The sequence below is a fragment of the Lissotriton helveticus genome, chromosome 2_1 (assembly GCF_964261635.1).
Source record: "Lissotriton helveticus chromosome 2_1, aLisHel1.1, whole genome shotgun sequence".
Taxonomy (NCBI): Eukaryota; Metazoa; Chordata; class Amphibia; order Caudata; family Salamandridae; genus Lissotriton; species Lissotriton helveticus.
Window position 1 is genome coordinate 871,616,169 of NC_136059.1, and position 25,108 is coordinate 871,641,276.

The 25,108-nt window shown below is 47.3% G+C and overlaps 1 protein-coding gene across 1 annotated transcript in view; it reads right to left on the minus strand.

The window, feature by feature from the left end:
- The window catches only part of MARCHF3 (membrane associated ring-CH-type finger 3), a 325,525-nt gene extending 300,780 nt beyond the window's left edge, over positions 1-24,745 (minus strand). Inside the window, exon 1 of the mRNA XM_078675599.1 lies at positions 24,483-24,745. The gene's annotated coding sequence lies outside the window, so the exon portion shown is untranslated. The remainder of the gene's footprint in view (positions 1-24,482) is intronic.
- Between the last annotated feature and the right edge of the window lie 363 nt (positions 24,746-25,108).

Here is a 25,108-nt window from a genome sequence, read left to right on the forward strand (position 1 = left end):
AAAACAAGTTAAGTGGCGATAAAACCGAACAGTTACCTCCACTCCGGTGTACAGTACAATAACTCCAAGAAACCTAGTGAAAAATGAAAACAACTTGAGCCATCATAAGAATGACATTTTGCGTTTTCCTGCTTGGAAGGAAGTATTTCCGCAGTATTGTGGTTCGGATGGAGCAGGCACTTCTAGCTGTCATATGCTTTTCTGTTCTCACTGCTTTATAAAGAACGACAGCTGTGAATAACGCAGGCGTAAATGCATCCCCTATTCCCCTCACTCCTCGCCCCACGCAGACTGCAACAGCACAGCCTGGATCCGGGGGCCAGCAGACTAAAATGGCTGCCCCGAGGACAAACGAGCACTGTGTAAACAATAACCACGTTTTACTTCCGGGCTTCAGTCCTGTAACACTGTAGTGTGTGTGTAATACAAGACTGCACGCTAAAGGGTCATGTCCCCTCTGGTTCATAAATACCCTATACACGTTGGCGTTATTTAATGGATTCTCTTGGGCACCTCTCCAGATGTTTGCCAATACTAGGATGCATCACAGAGTGCAAAGTACTGGCTTTGGTATCACATGGCGTGTCGTGTACCAGGCTGCAGGGGGAGGGAACGTCAAACCATACCTTCGTTTTATGGGAGTTACTGGTGTAGATCGGCTGATTTTGTTTTTGAAGGTGTGAATGAACTTCTACCTTTTGTTCGACCAGAAGCTGGGTCCCGCATTTTACCATTCCCACATTTTATCATTCAAACTGAATGGAAGGATTAGTACCGTGCTTAAGTCACTGGCTTCCAGGTTCAAAGAAAAGATGGTTTGGTTGTTTTCTCCAAAGCAAAGTTGGTGCTAGGGAAATTAGTGACTTTACACCCTACACAAAGCAACGGCAGGATGGATGGAACAGAGCGACATTGACGCTTCACTACGGGTTCATCTCAAGAGCACATTACTGTGGTGCAATGGCATAGGCAACGGATTCCTGGCACGTTTCACCATCACAAACCTTCCTGAGTCTATCCTCGCGGCAAGGCACAAGGTGACGGGTGGCAAAGGCTCTTTTTCATGTTAGACCACCTCTGTTTTGCAGTATGATTTTTTAGATATATTGTAGCATCTGGACAGTCTACTCTAGGATATTTTGGGACTGGGTTCAGTCTAATGAGTTAGTGCAGTCACTGCTGACTGCACAAATGACAGGAACAGATCACTGGGTCACATGCAAGTGCTTCTTTCTTTCCTAAAACAGCTCACTAGGTTACTGGTAGGACAGATGGGGGCCAGTTATCACTGCTGGCCACGCTCAGCAGGTGGGTGGGGTGTGTTGTTTATGTTGCCTGAATATTCAGGCACATAGTGATAGCGTTTCATGCTGCTCCCAAGGGGAGCTCCTGGTTTTAATCATCTAACTAGAGAAGGACACTACCTTTGTAGACAGGGTGGCAGAACAATATTGGACTTTCAATGACCATGTTTTATAATAAAAGTAGAGGCTGAGGACAGGCAATCTTTCCCCTGATATCCAAACATACATTTGGGAAACCTCATTGCATATATTTCCCAGCAAATTGTTTAATGTGGAGAGAATTTCAGGTCCAGCCTTGTGCATCTACAGGCGTTCAAAAAGGGTTTCACTCTTTTAATGACCGCAGAAAAGAGTTCTGGGAAGGAGAGTGAACAGGAGATCCATGTTTTAATCCGGACGTATATTACTCGTTATAGCACAGAGCAAACAAGCTCTGAAAAAAACAAGCTCTGAAAAGCCAAAAGCTTGGTTTTGTAGAAACCTGATAAAGTGCAATGTGCGAGTGAGCTAGAATGAAGCATTTTTGTTCTACGCATTTTATTTTAACAAAATGTCTGCTTACATTTGAAGAAGGGACAGAAAAGTAACAATGGGAAAAGCGTGGGAATAACATTTGTGCAGATCGCTGCTTATATTGTTGTTACTGTTGCTTGGAATGGAGTCTACAAGAGAGAGTATGTTGAGGATAGTGCAATATTTGAAACTAATATGAAGGGTAGTAAGAAATGTACTGCATGTGTGGAGCCCACTATTTAAACAATCATTGGCAAAGCCAACACGTCTCACCAGGGTAAAGTTAACTCGCGTGTCACAGTTTTTATTACATATCAAATAGTTTATTCATTCATTCATTTATTATTTATTTATTTATTTTGAAGCTTGTAAAGCGCGCGGCTACCCCTGACGGGGGTGTCCCGGCGCTGCAGACTGCAGGCTAGAGATATAAGGGAGGCACTTAGAGGCTAGTGAACAGCCAGGTTTTCAATTTACTACGGAACACTGATTCAGAGGAGATAAACCTAAGATCCAATGGGAGGCTGTTCCAAAGCTTAGCAGTCATTACGCCAAATGCTCTGCCACCCATTCTGGATCGGCGAAAGCTTGGGGTAACCAGAAGGCGCAAATTGTTCGACCCCAGAGATCTGATAGACTGGGACAATTTAAGCCTATTTCTTAGATATCCCGGGCCCAGCCCGTTGAGGGCCCTAAAGGCAAAAATCAGAGCCTTGAACTGGATGCGACGGGCAATAGGAAGCCAATGTAGCTTCCTTAGATAAGATGCGACCGAGTGGCGATAGGGAATATTGCGACCGAGTGGCGATAGGGAATATTGCCAATCAGTCTAGCCGCCGCATTTTGTACAATCTGCAGGCGTTCAATTTGGTACAAGGGGGCGCCTACATAGAGACTGTTGGCGTAATCTAAGTGTGAGGTGATCAGGGCATGTATGATGGTTCTGCGGGAATCCAGCGGGAGGTAATCATGCGCAGTTTGTCGAAACAAGCTGCCGTGACCTTATTAATTTGCGATTTGCAGGAAAGTGCATTGTCAAATTGAAAGCCCAAATTTCGGACTGTTTGGACTGGGAGAGGATCAAGCTCAGTCGGCCACCACTAAATGGTAGGCAGAGGGGTTTTCTGATTAAAAAATAAGACCTCCGTCTTATCCGTGTTAAGCTTAAGATAATTAACGGTCATCCAGGAGCAGATATTGCTGAGACAATGGCGAAAATTAATGAAATTAATGTCAGAGTGATCTCTAAATGAAAACACAAGCTGAGTATCATCAGCATAGGAGATCACTCTGACCCCCCAGGATTCCACCACTTTCGCCAATGGTGCAAGATAAACGTTAAAAAACAGAGGGCTCAGGGCAGAGCCCTGTGGCACACCACAAAGTAGGGGTTTACCTTCTGATTCAAAAGGTCGGAGAAAGACCTTCTGAGTCCGGCCTTTAAGAAAGGATCTGATCCAGGTCAATACAGAGCCTCCAATTCCAATCTGGCCCCAGACGATCCAACAATATCTCATGAGATATCGTGTCGAAAGCGGCGGATAGGTGGAGGAGGACCAACATGGACTCCTCGCCCCTATCCACACACTCACGGATCGTCTCCGACACCTCAAGAAGAGCGGTCTCGGTGCTAAAACCAGCTCTAAAACCAGACTGCGAATCATGCAGAAGTTGATTAGCTTCTAAGTATTCTGCCAATTGTTTCTGGACAGCCTTTTCCAGGATTTTAGCTGGTTTAGGAAGGAGAGAAATCGGACGATAATTACTAAATTGCGAAGGGTCAGCGTCCGCTTTCTTCATAATTGGGACTAGCATGACCTGTTTCCAAGCAGTCGGGAATTGGCCAATGCGTAACGAGGTGTTCCAAATAGTAAGGAGTGGGCTAATCAGTGAAGGAGCAAGATTGCCCATCACCTTAGCAGGGACGGGATCTAGAGGAGACCCAGATTTGCACTGGGCAAACAATCTAGAAGCAGTCTCAGTAGTAAGCTCTTTGAAGGAAGTAAATGACCCTTTCTGTAAGTCAAGGTCATTAGGAGTGGGGGAAGCCCTAACAGGAGTAAATGAAGAAGATATTTTAGTAATTTTTTCCTGAAAGTAATCAGAGAGGCCATTACATAAGACCGGACTGGGTGTACTCTGAGCCACCATGGCTGGGGGATTAACAAAATCCTTTACGATATTGAAGAGGGTTTTAGCTGAGTTATCTGCATTCTTGATTTGTTGGGCAAAGAAATCCCTCATAGTGGACCGTTTTAATTTTGAATTTTTTTTTAGCTGTCTTATAAATAATTTTTGACTCAGAATCATATGTTAGCCGCCATTTGCGTTCCAACTTTTTACAACGGCTCTTTTCCTCGCGTAAAGCCGGGGAGAACCAAGGTGCAGATGGCCGAGATCTAGCGGAGGCAATAGGTTGTAATCGGGCAATAGCATCAATGGCAAGCAGAAGGGAGGAATTAAATTTAGCCACTTCTTTATTAAGGTCAATCGATGAAGATTCTAACTGATAGGAAAAGATGGAGTCCAAGGCAGCACATGTTGCTTTATGCCATTTTCTCCCACACTCCCTGCCAAGTGCTGAGGAGCTAGGTACTAGAGGTAGAGTTAGATCAAACGGGAGGAGGTAATGATCTGACCATGTGAGGGGAAGTGAGGGATGAATTATAATCCCAGGATGATTTGTAAATATCAAATCAAGGGTATGGCCCGCTATGTGGGTAGGGCCCTGAACTAGTTGAATCAAGTTCAAGCCCTGCAAGGTCTCTAACAAATGGGTAGCTTGTGTGCATAAGGAGTTTTCAACATGGAGATTAAAGTCACCTAGCACAATGAAGTGCGTGTGTCTGAGGGAGAGATCCGCTATCATATGTTCAGACAGGTTTGCATTTTTGTAAGGGTATGTTTGGTAAATGGTTAGGCTACATTTTGTCTGTTGTCCAGGAGTCCTAAAAAGAAAAAACTATAATAAAGCAACTTCTTGGGCTACAACATCATGGAAGCTGGGAGTGGGGACTCTTGTGGAACAGAGTGCATCAGCAGAGGTTAAAACATTAGCAGCTTTACCCTCAAAGAAGAGCGCTCTAAATAGGAGTCAGAAGCAACTGCACCCACCTGCAGCACAAACACATGGCATTTACTCGACTCAGTAAGACATGTAATGGTTCAGTTGTGGGTACAACCACTGCACATACAGGTAAATGAAATGTGTGAGGATTGCACATAGCTTCTGAGAAAGGATCAGGCAGCTGGACACTCGTCTCGGGGCCTTATTTACATTTTTTATGTATTTTGCTGTGCTCTGAATGGAGAACAGCACAACTAATACGAATCCAACCTCTTGTACAACGAGAACATCTGTCTGTGATCAATTGTAAACCCTTGAACCTAGCATCCTTTAAGACCTAACACTGCAATTCTCGAGTCCAAAGAAAAGCCCGGTTTGAGTCTACCACTGAATCCACAGATTTCCTAAACAGCCGCAGTTCTCACATCACTTTCAGATCAGACTATGTTTTTTAGGTCGAGACTAGCGTAGGCTGCGCGCATGCGCAGTCTCGCTTCGAGACTTCATGTCTCAGAGTAGCGAGGGTAAACCCCGCCCCTCTTCTCCATTGGCTGGCCTCCTAAACGGCGGTCAGCCATTGGAGAAGAGGTCTCTGTGACATCATTGTCTCGCTGTAAGCCCGTCCTTTTCGGATTGAGGGGCGTGTTTTTTTCGTTTCTTTCTCTAAAGAAAAACACGCCCCCCAGTCTGAAAAGGACGGGGCTTACTGCTCCTTATCTTCTTTATGGGGCCATCTGTTTCGCCCCATAAAGAAGATAAGGAACCTTTGCCCAAGCAGCACAGAGGGCGTGGCAAAGGTTCTGGGTGAGAACACGGAAGATTGTAAACTGCCCCTTGTTTTACTCGTGGAGCATTTACAGGGTCCAGATGGTGGTTAAGGTGAGATTTCCGGAGAGTTGCGGACTGTCCCCTTCGCCTGCCCCCATTCCCGCCCCATACGGTATGCGATGTGATCTAGAGGTTTAAGGTGAGATTTCAGGAGAGTTGCGGACTGTCCCCTTCGCCCGCTCCATACGGTATGCGATGTGATCTAGAGGTTTAAGGTGAGATTTCAGGAGAGTTGCGGACTGTCCCCTTCGCCCGCCCCCATTACCGCCCCATACGGTATGCGATGTGATCTAGAGGTTGCAGTTCGCACCATTCTTTTGCCCATGGCACAGTGTCTAGCACGGGAATATCACCAGACATCTGCAGCCGCTGTCCTCCGTCACCCCTCAGAACTCTGGGAGCGAAGCTGCCAGTGGAGTGGAGCCACTGCAGTTCACAGACAGAGCTGCAGCTGCTCTCGTCTTTTACGCATGTGCATCATAGATGGGCTCCAGGGAGTTCTCAGCAGATCTTCAGCGTGCTTCATTCACCCTGTCATTGAATCACAGAAAGAATAAGTTGAAAGAACGTTCTCAGCGAGAGCTCCTTTGCACATCCGCACACGCTACACACAGGAGAGCAGAGATCTGCCCCCCTGTTCCCTCGTTGTGCGTGCTTTTCTGCCCCCGTTCCCTCGTTGTGCTTGCATTTCTGCCCCCGTTCCCTCATTGTGAGTGCTTTTCTTCCCCCCTGTTCCCTCGTTCTGCTTGCTTTTCTGCCCCCCCCGGTTTCCTCGTTGTGCTTGATTTTCTGCCCCCCCTCTTCCCTCGTTGTGCGTGCTTTTCTGCCCCCCTGTTCCCTCGTTGTGCTTGCTTTTCTGACCCCCCGTTCCCTCATTGTGCATGCTTTTCTGCCCCCCGTTCCCTCATTGTGCATGCTTTTCTGCCCCCCCTGTTCCCTCATTGTGCGTGCTTTTCTGCCCCCCGTTCCCTCGTTGTGCTTGCTTTTCTGCCCCCCCCCCGTTCCCTCGTTGTGCTTGCTTTTCTGCCCCCCCCCCTGTTCCCCCGTTGTGGGTGCTTTTCTGCCCCCCCCCTGTTCCCTGTTTGTGAACGTTTTGTCTGGCCTTTGTTCCCTGTGTGTGGCTCTGTGTGTGTGTGTGTGTGTGTGTGTGTTTGTGTGTCCCTGTGTGTGTGTAGGGCTCTATGTGTGTGTGTAGGGCTCTATGTGTGTGTGTGGGGCTCTATGTGTGTGTGTGGGGCTCTATGTGTGTGTGTGTGTGGGGCTCTATGTGTGTGGGGCTCTATGTGTGTGTGTGGGGGGCTCTATGTGTGTGTGTGTGGGGCTCTGTGTGTGTGTGTGTGTGTGTGTGTGTGTGGCTCTGTGTGTGTGGCTCTGTGTGTGTGTGTGGCTCTGTGTGTGTGTGTGTGTGTCTGTGTGTGTGTCTGTGTGTGTGTGTGGCTGTGTGTGTGTGGCTGTGTGTGTGTGGCTGTGTGTGTGTGGCTGTGTGGCTGTGTGTGTGGCTGTGTGTGTGTGTGTGTGGCTGTGTGTGTGGCTGTGTGTGGCTGTGTGTGTGGCTGTGTGTGTGTGTGGCTGTGTGTGTGTGTGTGTGGCTGTGTGTGTGTGTGTGGCTGTGTGTGTGTGTGTGGCTGTGTGTGTGTGTGGCTGTGTGTGTGTGTGGCTGTGTGTGTGTGTGGCTGTGTGTGTGTGTGTGGCTCTGTGTGTGGCTCTGTGTGTGTGTGGCTCTGTGTGTGTGTGTGGCTCTGTGTGTGTGTGTGGCTCTGTGTGTGTGTGTGGCTCTGTGTGTGTGTGTGTGGCTCTGTGTGTGGCTGTGTGTGTGTGTGGCTCTGTGTGTGTGTGTGTGGCTCGGTGTGTGTGTGTGTGGCTCAGTGTGTGTGTGTGTGGCTCAGTGTGTGTGTGTGTGGCTCTGTGTGTGTGGCTCTGTGTGTGTGGCTCTGTGTGTGTGGCTCTGTGTGTGTGGCTCTGTGTGTGTGGCTCTGTGTGTGTGGCTCTGTGTGTGTGGCTCTGTGTGTGTGGCTCTGTGTGTGTGGCTCTGTGTGTGTGGCTCTGTGTGTGTGGCTCTGTGTGTGTGGCGCTGTGTGTGTGGCGCTGTGTGTGTGGCGCTGTGTGTGTGGCTCTGTGTGTGTGGCTCTGTGTGTGTGGCTCTGTGTGTGTGGCTCTGTGTGTGGCTCTGTGTGTGGCTCTGTGTGTGTGGCTCTGTGTGTGGCTCTGTGTGTGGCTCTGTGTGTGGCTCTGTGTGTGGCTCTGTGTGTGGCTCTGTGTGTGGCTCTGTGTGTGGCTCTGTGTGTGGCTCTGTGTGTGCGTGTGGCTGTGTGTGTGTGTGTGGCTCTGTGTGTGTGTGTGGCTCTGTGTGTGTGTGTGGCTCTGTGTGTGTGTGTGTGGCTCTGTGTGTGTGTGTGTGTGGCTCTGTGTGTGTGGCTCTGTGTGTGTGGCTCTGTGTGTGTGGCTCTGTGTGTGTGTGTGTGTGCAAATGCAATAGGTCTCGCATTTGCGAGAGATTAAGCTATTGACATTGTAAATGACAATGCCATTTATTTATCTGCTTTCAAAACCAACACAAATAAAAATGTTGTCATTTACAATGCCAATAGCTCTAACTTTGGCAAAGGCGAGACCGTTGCATTGTAAATGCTTGTTTATTTCTACTGTGGACTTGTTTACAGCAACAGGCGTGGGTGTCATTGGCGTCTCACTAGGTCATCATTACAACATGTGTCTTTTAAAAATGAACATGCATCAGTTGTATCTATATTGAATATACCTGTTCCTAGCAGTTCAGCATCTTACTGACTTTGTTTGCTTTACGGATTAGATTAGTAAATGTTTTTAACAGACTCCATGTCAGTTTTTAGGGAACAACGTCTACCACCGGTAGTTCCTCGTTGTTTTCGTCCTCAGATTGTGAGATGCTGCACAAAAACCTTTAAGAGGTAGATCTGAGGCACACTGCACTGTATTCTGCACCTGTGGGCTCGGTATAAAATGGCAACCCCCTTGAATCTTCACTGCAGCAATGAAAGTGACGGAGGGCAGATGAGGATCTATGAGCCAACTTAGGTTTCCAATTCAGGACTTTTGATCGTCGAAGACTGGCAGAAGGTGCAGCAGTGCAAACTAGAAGTGGGAGCCGAGGCACTGCTTGAGAGACAGGTTGGGATATCTTAAGATTAACTTTGGGTCTGAAAGGAACAGCTGAGGGTCTGTCAGTCCTGGCTTAGAAAAAAGGTTAGGGGCAACTACGAGCAAGCATGCTGGATGGATTTAGTGGCCCACTTGCGCATTTGCTTCTTTTGAGGTGCGAGTGGGTGCACTTTGGCTCTGCTTGAGAGTTGGGTCTGAAAAGGCTGCCAATAGCTCTCTAGCAAAGCCTGGTACACTCTTACCTTGAATGGCAGCAACCCAATAAAAGGGGTAGTTGAACAGTGATTGGTAATCTGGCAAGCTCTATTCTGTCAGAGGGGGTGATGTGTGAATCTTCTACTAAGGCATGCTGGAAACATCCAGTTCAGAGATGTGTGGAGACTACACAATAAAGCCCCCTAGTGCATACAAACCAGCAATGAATACTTCGTATACAACGTACTGAGGGGCCTACCCACACTATACAAAACACCAACTACTGCTATTTTAACAGTTACAAGCAGAGGCATAAAAAGGAGAACACCAACGAGTGTCTAGAATTGTCAAACTGCCTTTCTTAACCAGGTGAGCCATAAGCACTGCGCAGTAGTTTGGGTGTAAGATGCAAGTAAACTGCAATGTTGAAATAATCACTTTAGAACTCCCATACCAAGAACATTAATGATTCTGTGTCTCCTTGAACATGTAAGGCTTGCTACTCCACTTGCACCACCCACCCGTTTCCCTCGACTTTCCTTTGCCCCACCTTCCATAAAGGCAACATTTTATTTAATTCAGTTAGGTGAAGGTTTTATATCAATGTCCAGAATGACTTCACAGTAACAAAACATAGATCTGCAGTACCCAACAGGACGTGCAGATTACCAATTGCTATCAACCCAAAGTTATAAATGGAGTAGCGTTGCACAGAAAAAGCAAGATACCTTTCTCAGTAAATTTATGTGACCGGAAAAATAGTGGTCTTCTCACACATTCTCAGCCCAACACCCGCCTCGTGGTCAATTAAAACGACCAATCGCTTCAGTAACTAATTTTCAGTTGTGCTTAAAATATTAAACAAAAATACGTTGAATAAAACAGCAAGTTAAGACCTGCTTTCCAGTGCAACTTTTTGGATATTTATAAACTGTGCCCAACAAAAGGGATACTAACTGATGCTGTACCTTTGAAGGTCTCTGTATTTAGTTTGTTTTGGTTTTGTAATCTAAAGAACTGATGGTATCACTTTATGTGGAAGGAAATCAAGGCTCTTCAACCGGATTATTGTTCCTCATCCAAAGTACGAGCTTGGAGCTTGTAAAGCAAAGGCAGATGGTGGTCATGGAAACAAGTGAGCTGCATAAAGCTTGCTCGCTCCCGAGGTCACCTAACCAAGCCAAGAATAGCTTTGTCCAGGCCAATAGTCCGTGGGTTAGTAGGTTAACAGACATAATAAGTGCCGAATCAGAAGACATGTGTCAGGGAGAGGATAACCTCCAAGACTGTCTGATTTGAGGGTATTGAACCGTAGGTTGAAGGAGAAAGCAGGATCTTGCAAATTGCTGCTCCTTGAAAAGATCTGCAGTACCCAACAGGAAGTGCAGAATACCAATTGCTATCAACCCAAAGTTATAAATGGAGTAGCGTTGCACAGAAAAAGCAAGATACCTTTCTCAGTAAATTTATGTGACCCAAAAAAGGGTACCTTCCTAGTTAAAAGACATAACTCACCAGTTGCATTCCTCCAAGGAGGCACACTAAACACAGTGGAGAAGACACTTCTTCAGTAGTACACTTTTGCACACAAGTAAAGTTCCTTAGTGCAAATCTGTGAAGCGGTGCATGGATTATCAGAATGATAATCGAACAATGCTCTACACCAATCAGACAGAGTCTCTTCAGGAATTGCAAAAAGGGTTACTCTGCACAGCTCAATCTTTTGGATTAGGATTTCTGTTCTTTCCCAGTTTTGGAAATCTTCACAATGCAGTCAATGATTTTTAACTTCTCACATAGAGTGGTTTCTGCCAACAATGTGATCTTTCTTTTCCACATGTGCAACATTCAAGAGCCAGCTAAATGGCTGATCCTCATTTCAAATGGCCCAAGGGAAGAAGAGATCTTCCCTGCAGATTTGCGTTCCACAGTTGCTGTATCCTGTTGTACCAATTATCAGTGCAACTGTTCCAGGGTTGGACAGTTTGTGATTTAGTTTTCTAAGAACATGTGGCCTGGTTCTGCCTTTGGGTAAGATTAAGAGTATTCCATAGCCCCAAGGTTTGGACTATAAGGCTCCTGCCCCTGTACCTTTGCCATCTGAATATTGGATGGTGGATTGTGTGCATCTTACTCAATTAGTGGGTCTTGGGTGGGTATCCTGGATCCCTGCCCCAGTAGACCCTTTGCATAGGGCAGAAGAATATAACCCTAGGCCCAACCATAGTAAAAAGGGTACTTTCAAGACTAGCTTTACGTATTTGTACTAAGCCTTTTTCCTCGGATACTGCACTTGTATTAACACTTACTTGGTGGTTGTATTATAGAAGAGGAAGGATATTTCAGGGCACTGAAACTGGATTCGATTAAGCACTGTATGTATTTGGGAGGTGGAGTGGAGGGCTCAGGGAAAAAAGGTTAGTTCTGAAGTTTGCCACCCTTCCAAATCCATTTCCATTTTTATGGCATCACGCAGGCCTGCTGGCAGTTTATCATGGGCCCTTATTCAAAGTCCCAATTGTTTTGTTTAAGCACTTCCAAAGCATCTCACTATTCAACACTGTCCTAAACACCTTCATTTACACCAATGGGTGCATCCTTCGGTCAAACAGTAAACACTGCCCCAGAACCCCCATATCCCTGCTCCAGATGTAGGATATTATTTCTCCTGACTCTCCCAAAAGAACATTCTTGCCCTACCAAAAGAGCAACGACACCCAAATAGCCCGTAAACATGACTTCCTCCAAACTTCCTCCAAACAGACCCCCTCCCAATCACTCACACCCCCCATCCCCAGGCACCTGTGGCAAATGTCACCTGTGCAGAGAATAGGAGCGATGTTCTCTGGACTCTAATGTCCAACATTTAATCTTACGCCCAGTGACTTTTGCCTTCCACCAATAAATTCTTATGTTATGCATTTAATGCCACCCTTACAGTATTTCTGTTCTAGAGCAATATAAAAGAATACTGTGTGTGATGACACAGCCCTCAGGAACAAATGCAGCAGGTTTTTGGATAAGAGCGGAACGTGGCAAACAGAGTTGGTTGTAGTAGCAATGGCAGCGCCATATGTGGCACACGTGGGTGCAAGCAAGGTGGTCCTACCAGAAGCCTTCAAGTTAGCATCCCTGAAGCAGAGGCCACAATGAAGGAAGGGCGTGTTGGTTGTGGGTGTTCCACTTATTCACAAAATATAGTTAAGAACAAAGCTGTTGGTAAAGATAACCCCTCAAAACAACAAACATTGGCAAAGGCAATAGCTCCAGCCCATGCAGGAGCTACTGGATTTGCCAATGTCATTTAAGAATGTTGTAGAGCAGCACAGCTGCTGTCCAGCATGGATAAATGTTAGAAAAAAGCACTATGACACAGCCAAAGCATACAAAACAAAAGTGTGGGAAGGAAAAAGCAACACAGCAATGTCAACAGTGGAAGAAGAAATAATGATAGTATCTCAATAAAAGTGTGAGCAGCGGAATGACAATAATTAAGATGAAGTAATCAATACTTGGTCCATGCTTCACATGAAAGAAGAGGAAGTGAAGCCGACACAAGCTGGCCAATTAGGAGGCAGTAAATAAGAGTAGCAATGATGCCAACAAATGGAAAGCAATGAGTGGGCTTCAAGCCCCTTTTATACAGTACTTCTCACAAGTGACAACGCCTGCGTGCTGTCTAAGGCAAGACCTACAAATGTCCCTTTAAAAACAGCAAGCACTGACAACTCAACACAGCCTGTTTTTGACACGTAATGGGGACAGTGTGTTGTTGCGTACTTCCACTGTGACTAGGCTAGCTGCTGTCTCATGCATTCCTTTCTGCATTAGGGCGGTCTTCAATATGGCAACACATCTGTGGAAAGGAAACATCGGTCCCAGATGCTATTGTTTTGCCAGGAAGGGTTACTAACATAGGAGGGACTGTTTCACCTATAACTGAAGAGTGTTGAACAGTTTGTTTCTGACGCAAGAGCTAAATCATGAGTAGTAAAAGTCACTTTTTCAGCATGCCATTGCTTGCAGAAGGAAGCAAGTGCTTTTCGTTTGTCTTGCCTCCCGCTATTTTGTTACTTTTTTTGTTCTAGTCTGAGGCAAAATCAAATATAGCAACATATTAAAAAACATACCCTGGATTTTAATGAACAAAACACATATTTAAAGTCACAGACACATGCTGTGTGTGATAAACTACGCTGCGTTGCGTGAAATTAACCTCATTGGGATTTAATGAGGAAGCTGAGAAGACGTAAAGGTAGCATTTCACAGCTGGTTATAGATACAGTGATGTTAATACTGTACAGTTACTCAATAGCCACTGCAGAAACCCCTCAAGGGAGACTACGTAAGAGGAGCAAAAAAGAAATCTGTTTTTTTTTCTGTTACTGTAATATTTACTAAGCACGCCCTGCTCTAGCCTCCTTCATCTTTCACTGGCTAGAAGCACTCATCAGCATAGCCAGGTTTGGACTGGGACAAAAATAGGTCCGGGCACCCAGAATAAAGTTGGCCCCCGTTAGTGAATCGGATAGCTAAAAAAGTGGCCCACATTTGCAAAAAAAGACAATTTTTAAGTTGTAAAGAGCTTCAAGCTGTAGGGGTATTTTGCAATGAATGGGAGAATGGATGCCTTTGTGTTTGCTGTAGGCAATATTTGTGGTAATATCAAGGGGGAAAAAACTGTAAAAACCATCCCACCTGACCATAAAACAGCCCCACAAACCGCTAAAACAAGCATTTTCAATGCAATAGGTCTCGCAATTGCGAGCTTTTAAGCTATTGGCATTGAAAATGATAATGCCTTTTAAGTATGTGTTTTTCAAAGCAACACATATAAAAGGCATTGTAATTTCTAATGCCATTAGCTCAAACTCTTGCAAAATGCGAGACCACTTTAATGATGGTCGCACCCCTTTCTTTAGACGCTGCTAGCCATATTCAGGTTACAGGGAGCAGCGTCTAAAGGGGTGCGGCCAACATTAAAGTGAAAACGCGTAAATAAATAAGGCTTTTGTAGTGAGGCCGCTAAAGTGAAAGCTGTTGCGCGGCAAGTTAAATAAATAAATAAATAAGCACGGCAGCTAAAGTGAAAGTGGCGAGCAGTCTAAATGAAATAAATAAGTGCGCTGCTAAAGTGAAAGCAGACCACGCCGTAAATGAATTGAATAAGCGCTGCGGCCTCTATAGTTAAAGCAGACCATGTTGGAAGTTTAAAAATACGTGACTAATAACAATATAAAATGTGGTGGCATGCTGCGACGTCATGGGTAGAATAGAGAAGATTATTAGAGTAAATAGTGCTCAGCGACTAGATCAAGCAGACTGTGTAACACCACAAGTAAAAAGTCCAGTCGTTATGGAAGGTTACAAATGCAGACAAGGCTGTACCATGGAGGGACTACTAAGCCTACTCACGAATGAAAAGCAACGATTTTGAAAGGACTGTAACATGTGCCAATTGAAAAGATGGGCGGGAAATGGATGGAGATCCTATGCCATACCTCAATACAGCATGCCTCGCAGAGCAAAGCAGCGCATGCACAGCCCAGGCTCGACCTAAAAACAGCTCCTGCCAGTCCATAACTTGTCCCTGCCCTTCTGGACCACCGGGAACGCCTGGTGCCTGCAATGGCACTGCTTCTGACCTGCCTCTCCCTCTTTGAACTACTGGACATGGACTTTGAGGGAGCTGAACATAAGCTTCTGAACATCTACCGGGAGGGAATGGCAGGGGAAGGCAAGGGGTTAGACAATGCAGATGCCGGAGAGTGAGATCCATGCCCGATTTCTAGGGAAACTACTTACTATGTAAATGAGCTCTAATTAATTTATTGTTTGTAAATGTATCTTTTGTTGATATTCTGATAAATCTGGTATGCTACCAGCCTCTCTTGAATTAGCCAACAATGCCCACTCTTTCATGCTTGCCCTGCCAGTCGCTTACTTACAAGGTTGGCATCAAATAGCTTTGCAGAGGCAACATATCACAAAGTGACAGAGCTGAAATTCACAGCTTGGTCCTTGCTGGACTGTCACTTTGCATGCCCAAGAGCAATATTGTGTACATGCAGACAGTCACGAGGAACGCAGTCCAGAGCAGTGTTGTGTGGGCAGCCATCACGTTTGGTCAGTAAAATAACACGACCCAAATTAAAGAAAGTAGTGTTTGTTAATAGTTACATCCTGGGGAGCCGTTGAATAGTCTTGTTTGTACACGATGTCTTGTGCAGCAACTGTGTAGGAAGTGCCTCCTATTTGCTTTTATATCGGCTAAGATTACTCACTAATCGCCCCTGCATGTTCTTTGGTTCTACTTTGCCCTTACAAATGTTGGGAGGGAGTACACACCCCTAGGACCCACAGACCCGATAGAACTGGGCTCTGTCCTAAACTGTGGTAAAGAAGCATCCCTCAGCCCGGCTTCACCTCTTTCGTTAGCACTAAGTGTCTCGATGTCTTGTAGTATATTTTGATTTTTTTCCATGGAGATGTTTGTGCCCCTCTCACCGGTGCTGCTGTTATAGAACTGCTCGCAGCAAAACAATACACAAAGCACTGTAGCAAAGGCACACGGCAGCAACTAAGACTTATTCACAAACCAGCGGTGTGCAGGTAAGCACAGAGAGGTACTCAGGCGCTTAAAGTGAAATCCTCATGACAGTGAGCTGTGAGGAGTCTTGCAAAGTAGCTGTGAGCAGCTGTTACAGAGAACTTGAGTGCAGGAAGATACATATTACGAAGCTCAGTGTGTGTGGTTTCCAAATTGACCTTGGTTGTGTGCGGTCATCATAACCCGCCCATACACAGTTACAGAGCATTTGTGTGCACGCAGTGTCGGAGCTGTTGCATGTGTGTGGGGACAGTGCATTCATGTGCAGACAATCACAAACCAATCACAAGCATGCAGGAGAAGCGGCTGTGTGCAGTCAGCCACTGAGCTAGCAGTCAATCCGCAGTCAGTCAAAACAAAGTCACTCACGGAGCACTCGCATGACCTCAGTCACACGGTAGCATGTCACTCTCACATCAGTCAATGGTATTTCATCGCAGACCAGTCAGTTACAAAGCAAAGTCGTTATGGCCACGGAGCAGCGGTGTTCAGTCAGTAACAGGAAGAAGTCAATTGAAGGCAGAGAAAGAGCAGGCGCACAGAATGGTCCCAACCCCCACTCTCCATCAGCCTTTCCCAGAAAGTAGCTCTTATCGCCCGGCATGCTGCGGTGACCTGTGTTAGTTGGCGACCGTTGTGTGCGCTCGTTAATAACTGGAGACCGTGGACATGCCTGCCTTGATGGGAAAGGGGGGGGGGGCGGGACTACGAGCGCACTAGCGAGGTCATCTCCGGATCGTAATTTTAAAAAGCGCTGAAACGCGCACATCACTATACATGGCATACCGTTTTTTTCTAACTTTATTTCGTTTTTCATTATATTTAAGCTTCAATGCGCCATCATTGACCAAGTCATAGTGCTTTAAAAATAAAAAACTTTAAGCCTTGCTGCTGTACAACAAGGAATAAGAAAACAAGTGGTCGCCATTGCACTAAGGAAAAAAAAAAGTGCTTACCGACTAAATTGAAGGAGAGAGTTTAATGCCGCAAGTAAAAGATCCAGTCCTGATGGGCAGTCCCAAACTGAGACAGGGCGGTAACAAGGAGGGACTAAGAAGCCTCATTTTCAATCGGAAGCTAGCATTTACCATGGACGATGACGCCAGCCAATGAAAAAGATGGGCGGGGCTTCCACTCCACTTCTAAAACATACCCTACTACAATATGCCTAGCAGAGCGAGCAGCGCATGAGCGCTGCAACGCCAGGCGAGACCTAAAAACGGCCTACGCACTGATCTGAGCACCCAGCCTATAGGGCACTGCCTGATTGCCCTAGAGGCCAATCCTACCCTGTGCACAGCTGAACTTCTGCCTGTCTAGTTCCACCCATCTCTGCATCCCTACCTCACGGGAAACTATGGAAAAAGAGTCGGGGACAGTGAAATGCAATTCCAGTGACTGAGACTGTGTGCCAGGGAAAAAAAGGGGACAGGGACCAACAGGTACAATGGATACACAGACTCAGAGAGTAGGCACTTGCCTAGGAAATACCAGACAAGTGGCACAGCGACAATGGATTCAAAAATCCCAGAAGCAGAGACGATCTTTGTCAGCGCTAAGGAGACATGGTACAAAGAAGCCACACCCACATATGACCTAAAGCCACTTAGGCCATTTCAAAGGGCGCAGGATTCATCATACATATAAGGCAACACTGCGATTGCTCGGAAAGGATATGTGGGTGGCCGAATGACCCAACTACACCGTCTCCTCACTCCCAGTAGAGCACACCACTGGGAAAACCCATCACACTTACATGTACCTTGCCCATTGTTCCTGGTGGCACTCCCACTCCAGTACGGACATGGCGAGGCAGAGTTGATGGTAGGACAAGGGAAAGCTCCAGAGTTGAGACACTCACTCTATGAATGCCCTTGTTCAAGTCCACTGAGATCCAGACTATCCTTAGCGTGGACTCTGAACCCCCAGAGGAGGAATCTGATCCCTTGAGCGTCTGACGGGAAAACCAGAAATGAAGAAACTGAGGCCCAATAGCAGCATAATGAGCGTTTCCCTCGACTTCAAGGGTTCAGTGTAAGAGAACAGCATACGGTTCCTTATCAGTCAAGTAAAGCAATAACCATGACATCATCTCATCAGTATTCGTAGAAAGTCAACTCCCTCTTAGCAATTGTAAATCATTTAATTTCATTCTGTCGGTTGTGATGCTTTAATGAGTGGCTGCCACCAAACCTTTAAAGGCATTAATTACTTCAAAGTGAAAAGGGAAACAGACATCTGTCAGCTTAAATGAACTACCCTATATAACTGTTGGAAGTAGTAACCTGTAAATGCCATGTCTTCTTGCTCATGCACCTCTGAGGCAAGGTGAGGTTTTTTAAATGTTGCCTTTTCACTAGACACTTTGTATTACTGTTGATGAATACTTTCATCTTGACATGGCTGTCTGCTCTCACTCGCATGAAAACATCCCAACACCAGTTTATTCTGTAGTGAATTCGTACAGACAAGTGACCCACTGTAGCAGCATCTGTCTTAGGGTATTAAAGGTGTGCTCTGGCTCGCCTTAGAGAGCTCGACCCCACTGCAGATGCTTGGGGGGGATCTCCTTGCTCCTACAATCTGTGCCAAAAAAGTAATATACTTGGTGTAAAGTAACCCAGTTTGTGTGGTTCATACACATTTCTGTTTTATGAGCGTTTACAGCCAGATGATTTGCATCTTATCCACATGTATTGTTTTCAGTATTGATTCAACTGTCAAAAGATATCGTGCTTTAACTGAGTCCCAGGTGAACCACGTGTTTAGTATATATAGGTGTACCCAGGTTCCCGCTGGGGGATGGGTTGCTACTGTACGTTGTAAAAATCTTCCTAAAACTCAATCACTCTGACCTCTTCCATAAACCTGTTCCTTATATTCGGATATGTCCTTTCCACCTGTGCACCCCTCTTCACTCAAATGGCTAAACCACTCACCCTATCCTCAGGCACCAGGCTTTATGCACCGTCCATTTCATGCATTCATTCATCTCTGGATTGTAACCCAAGCGCATCAAATCTACAATCAACCTGCTGGAAAAGCAGCTAATGGTCGCCCCCCCAAAACACTCCTAGTCCCCTTTCAGCTCTAAGGCTCGAGATCCATGAGTGTTAAATATGTTAGCTCAAAAATGGTAATCTTTCAAACCTGCTAATCTTAACACAATAGCAAAGTTTCGCACCTCAACTCGCCACAATCTCCTCTTATTCACCAATATTCTTAATCTTTCCATTGCGTTCAATGGAGACAGGCACCTCCACCCTCTCGGCGCCTTGCCTCCCAAGGGGTTACAGACAAGGCACTAGAGAGGCTGGCCTGGCCTGTCAGATCCCTAAAGCTTTTTCTCAGTTTCATGGCACTCCTCGCTCTAGGCTAGCCCTTCAATTTGGTTCAAACCAAAATTCAGCCCTGGTACCGCTCCCGTTTTTCCAGCCTTTGCAACAATCTCATTTTGCATCTGATAACCATCTAAACACCGATACATTCACCCCTTTTTTTAGGTCGTGCGTACCGGACAGCACAAGTTGTCCATTTGCTAAAAGACCCTTTGTCAGCTAAGAGTGGGCTTAGAGGCCACTTACTGCATTTAATTGGTTGGCTTAATGATTATCCCCATTACCCATGTCCCGTCACACAGGCCACAGCTAATGGGATAAAGAACTTCTTTTTTCTTTTTGGTTAAGCACTAAATGAGAGTGTGTGTGCTTTCCAGCTTTCTCCCGCGTGTACTTCTCTTTTCGCCTCACCCATGCTTTGTGTAGCTCACTCTTCTCCCCTGCCCCTCCATGATGTGTTTACCCATGTATGTGTATCCTCCACCCGACACATTTCTCTCTCACCAGTGTTGCATACTTCTGCCCTGCCCTCTGTGTTGCTTCTTTTACCACATTCCATGTTGCTTTCCCCCATCCGCGATATCCTTGTCGAATTCCCCCCACTTGTGCCCTCCATGTTGCTTGACCCACCTGCGCCCTCCGTGTTGCGCGCCCTCCGTGTTGCGTCCCTCACTCCCCCACCGTCCATGTTGCTTCCCCCATACTTTTAAATGAACAAATACATTATGGCGTTACTTTATATGTTTCTTTACCGATTCATCTCATATTGGATAAAAAAAGAAAAAAAACACATGCATCATTTTGTTGGCATGTGTGGTCAATGAATGTACAAAATGATGCAGCCTGTCTCGCCAAAGGCTTTTGTTCTCCTTTTTCCCAATGCAGCACAGCATAGCTAACATTGGCAAAGCCAATAGGTACCAATGTCGAGAATTTTTGGCTTTGCCAATTCTTATTTTGTTTCCTTCCCTTATACTCCTTCTCCGAAGCAAACTCTCCATTGACAGCCAAACAACACTAGAGGCCTTATTATGATGGCGGTCAGACCGCCATGTAAAGGCAGAGGGAAAGGGACAACGTAATCCCCCCTTGGTGGTGCCTCCGAAGACACTGCCCCCATTGTAGGGATTACGGTCGGACCAAAGCCCCAGTTGGCTCCTTGAGCCTGTCGGAGGCGTTGGTCGGTCCCTCCGACTGCTGCGCTCTGACCGACCGCATCATAACGTAGCAGTTGGACTGCTATCCTGGCTGTCGGGCAGACCGCCACTGACAGCCTGTGATGGAGGTCCGCCAAACATACTATCGGGCCCTAGATGTTCTCCGTTCACTAATGGTGAACTCCACCAAGGCAGTAAACCGTCATTTTCCTGCCTTGGCAGCTACCACCACCCTCCAACATCTTTTTTTGCAAACACCTTAACTCCCTCTCTACAAGTCAGGGACCTAGAGTACAACTTTACTCTGTTGCTAGAATCCTTCCTAATATTTCACTAATATGTTCCAGCTGCTCAGTATTAGAAAATATTGCCAGCACACCCTGTTCCAAATGGCTACATCCCTGAATAATACTTTGATCTTGACATAGCTGCGCTATTGCGACAGCTCTAATCAAGGCACTTTCCTCATGTGCATTCTTCTTCTACAGAAGAGCATCGATAATGCCATGTTTGCACTATACAACCATTCCACAATCATCCTCCTCGCCAACAGCAACCAAAGTGTAAACACCCGGCCTGGCATTCAGTGCCAATTATGGCGCCATCCCTCCATGATTCTCATTCTGGACACAGGCCACTCCTTGCTACACCCAGACTGCCAGGGTGATCAACATCAGCCAATGAACCGCCTGCCCTACTCTACTCTGTGGTCAACACACACCCTGACAAACTGATCTAGGAAACTATTTTGTGAATTGTGTGCGTTTTGGAAAAATGGCCCACTTCGCTTTGGTTACAACTGCACGTGTGTCTCACACTCTAACCACCATGTGCCACTCATTTAGCTCTAGCTAACCATCCAAACTGTAAAGATGCCTCTGTCCCACTTGATGCTTTGGACAGCACTTCCATTAGAGGAGGATTCATTCCACAGTGAATACAAATACGGATGTAGACATGCAGCTGACCAATCAGAGGACAACTTCCATGCAATGAACGCTGCCATGAACGGCACGCACACTCGGGAGCATGTTATGTGTCAGCATTACCCTACTGCAAGCAGGGACTGTATGGTCCTGTCGTCATGGGGGATCTTGAACCTCCTTTCTGTGTGCTGAGTATGTGTCTGACTTTATTGGCCCATAAATCATTGTTAAAAACCTGTTAGGACATTTATCCTTATCATTCCCGTCTAAGCGTTCTTCAAAGCCAAGATGTGGCTTTTCACCCTTGAACCAACAAGTTCACGGGGACCTGCTGCACAGACCCCATTCACGGCACATGGGACACACCTTGCCTGTCAGAAGCGTTGGCACAGGTCTAGTTTACACAGCATCGACAAGGAGTGGCGTCGGGGGGGGGGGGGGGGTGGAGGTGGAGAAGAGATTGGCAAATGGTGCCGGTGCCACAGCTATATTTGTCCTGGCCCCCCCTTGTGCCACACGAGCCCAGCTGCTGAATGTGCCATGAGGCAAAACAGACACTGCACCTTGCCACACACATCAATTTGACCAACCACTTATTGTAAAGCAGGGACGTTTAAAATATCCCTCATATTATAGAATATATATATATATATATATATATATATATATATATATATATATACACACACATACTTATACATACACACATAAAAATTCAGATTTAAACATATTATATATGCTGGGCTAGCACTTAATAAAAAGACTATTTGCACTTTCTTTGGGTCTCGCTGCTTGTTTGGATCGACGGCGATTGCTGCTGCTGTTGCTGAGCATTTCGATTTGAGAGCACCACATACCTTATATATATATATATATATATATATATATATATATATATCCTTTGTAGGTGTCCCCACCAGTTCTAGCAGTGGCCTAATGTGCTCCACCTGAAAGTCACCAATCGCTTCTAGAGACGCCACTGACAGTGTAGCACATCATGCCTCACAAAGGCTGCAGTAGAGGTCCAGTTTACAATATGTGGCATACCATGCCTACAGTAACATCCTATGCCTAGGGGCCTGTAATGAAAGCAAGGAAATTACTCTCACCCACACCATCCTGGTTTTGTAGTAAAGAAAAGAAACACAGCCACTAATTTAGGTGAAGTGAGTCCCTTTGACCCAGTACCACTGAACATGCTATTCTATTGACAGTTATGCCCCTAGATCAGGACCAATGGAATTATGAGAATCTACGGCTTTGTTCGCATAATTATGAATTTGCCACATAATCCACCATCTGTTGCATAATCTGCAGATTTTAACGGAAAAAATGTGTTTCTGGCTCTTATGGCTCAAAAGTTACTAACACTTTGGCGACGTATTCGTGCGCAGAGGAAGGCCATTCACAAAGCTTAAATCAGTTTCCTTTCATTTATTTCTGTATTTGGTTGTTAAAATGGTACAAATTGAGTGAAATCTTGGTCCAGACAGTATAACTATGTTTACAAATTACAAAACAATGACGCAATACTACCAAAATATCTGCCGTATCATGCCGCATAATTTGGCTTTTCTCGCAACACAATTTAGTCATCCATGCCGAATAATTGGGCGCTCCCCTGCCGCTAAAGTCCAGTGCCCCTGTCCTAGGTGCAAGGCAGAGGCCGCTGCACATTCACAGTACGTGGCACACCATGCCTGGCAGAGGCCGCTGCGCAGGTTCAATTCACGACATCTGGCAGCCCACACGGCCCTCTGCATGTGTGCAAGCAAACCCTGGCAATACCGTGAGAGCTCGCATGTCTCCAGGCAGCTGCGCCCTCCACCCTCTCCTGGTGTGTTTTTACCCGCCTCCAGTGTTTTAACAGATGGGCTCGTAAGGAGCTGTGCGCTGCACGGCGCTGGAGCGAAAGCTCGTAAAGTTCATGGGCAGTTCTCGGCAGGGTCTGCCCCAGACAGCGGCTCAGACGCACCATCACCTCTGGGCAATAACCGAGCCCCTCCCCCCGCCTGAGGGGAAGTTCAAGACTGGGCTTCCCAAATGACATTCCATAGCCCCACCTCCAACCGGACACACAGGCACCCCGCAGCACCAGAGGCAAGGCGCGCGGCCACTCACTGGGCACTGCACGAGGGACCCCACAGCACCAGAGGCACAGCGGCCAGGGAGGCACTGCACCAGGAACCCCACAGCACCACAGGCACAGCGGCCTGGGAGGCACTGCACCAGGGACCCCACAGCACCAGAGTCACTGCGGCCAGGGAGGCACTGCACGAAGGACCCCAGAGCACTAGGAGGCACAGGCGCGTGACCACTCAGTGGACACTGCACGAGGGACCCCACAGCACCACAGGCACGACGGCCAGTGAGGCACTGCACCAGGGACCCCACAGCACAGCGGCCAGGGAGGCACTGCACCAGGGACCCCACAGCACCAGAGGCACTGCGGCCAAGGAGGCACTGCACCAGGAACCCCACAGCACCGGAGGCACAGCGGCCTGGGAGGCACTGCACCAGGGACCCCACAGCACCAGAGGCACTGCGGCCAGGGAGGCACAGCACCAGGGACCCCACATCACCAGAGACACAGGGGCCAGGGAGGCACTGCACCGGGGACCCCACAGCACCAGAAGCACAAGATGGGCGGCCAGGGAAGCACAGCAGCCAGGGAGGCACTGCACCAGGGACCCCACAGCACCGGAGGCACAGGCACAGCAGCCAGGGACCCCACAGCGGCACAGGCACAGCAGCCAGGGACCCCACAGCACCAGAGGCACAGGCACAGCAGCCAGGGACCCCACAGCACCAGAAGCACAGGCACAGCAGCCAGGGACCCCACAGCACCAGATGCACAGGCACTGCACCAGCGACCCCACAGCACCAGAGGCACAGGGGCAAGGGAGGCACTGCACCAGCGACCCCACAGCACCGGGGCACACGCGCGCTACCACTCACTGCTCACTACAGCTGGCCGCGCGTGCACACAGACTGGAAGTTGCTCAGTAACAGGTGTAAACTAAGCGTGTACTTCTCACAGCTGTGGGTTTTAGGGATGTCTCTGGCAGTCCTGCGCTTATAGTGGGAACCACACCACTGCGAATATTAACAGAAAACGTCCGGGACTGAGTGAACACTCGGGCTTGACTAGACGACATGTATTGTATTGTATTAGATTGCATTTTTATAGCGCTTACGTCCCCTGACGAGGTGTGTATGGCACACAGACACACAGGTCACACACCACAAGAGGGACGCCGTATGCACCGACAGCGATGGTGAACACGATCGTACCTGTTTCTTGTAAAAATAAAACGTCCAGTTTCTCAACTCTCCGTCCCCAGAGCACGAGTTAAAGCACTGACTGACTACAGAGTGATTCGTTGCGAGCTTCATTCACACTCACCCTGCCCGATCCCTTCAGACTGTCAGAATATCGCCTTGCGCCAACTTTTCCCTTCCCGACTGCCGGTGCGGGGCGCAGTCCTGGGACCCACGTCCTGCTGCAGTGGTTGCAGTGCCCGTCCTCCTGCAGATGCATGCAGCGCGAGGTGCAGGATCCACAGCCGCTCCGCCGCCTGCACGGGCGTCTCTCCTCCCGCCCGGCTCCCTCGGCTGCACCGTCAGCTCTGCCGAGCCGCCGCCGCCGCTGTCTGCCAGAGTCATTGACCTGCCTTTGCTCCTCCTGCAGACAGAAGCCGCTGGGGGCGGGGCCGAAGGCCAGACTGGCAGCCCCGGGAGCAAACCTGACGCTGCCGCGAAGGAGCAGCGAGCGGGGGCGGGGCACGAGCCCACAGTACATACTATGGATACATTTACAGGAGAGAACAAGGGAGGGGATATTCACGCCAAGGGGTCAAGTTGGGCTCCAAAACGGCGTGGAGTCACGAAAATTAGTCTGACAGCCGACTTATACATTTGTTTTTCTTAACACTCTTGTCACAAAGAAATTAGCACCAAGGTGAAACGTGACCGAAAATCTGTTCTGCCCTAATTGGTGGCAACGTTTGCATTACATTCGTTTTATGGGGT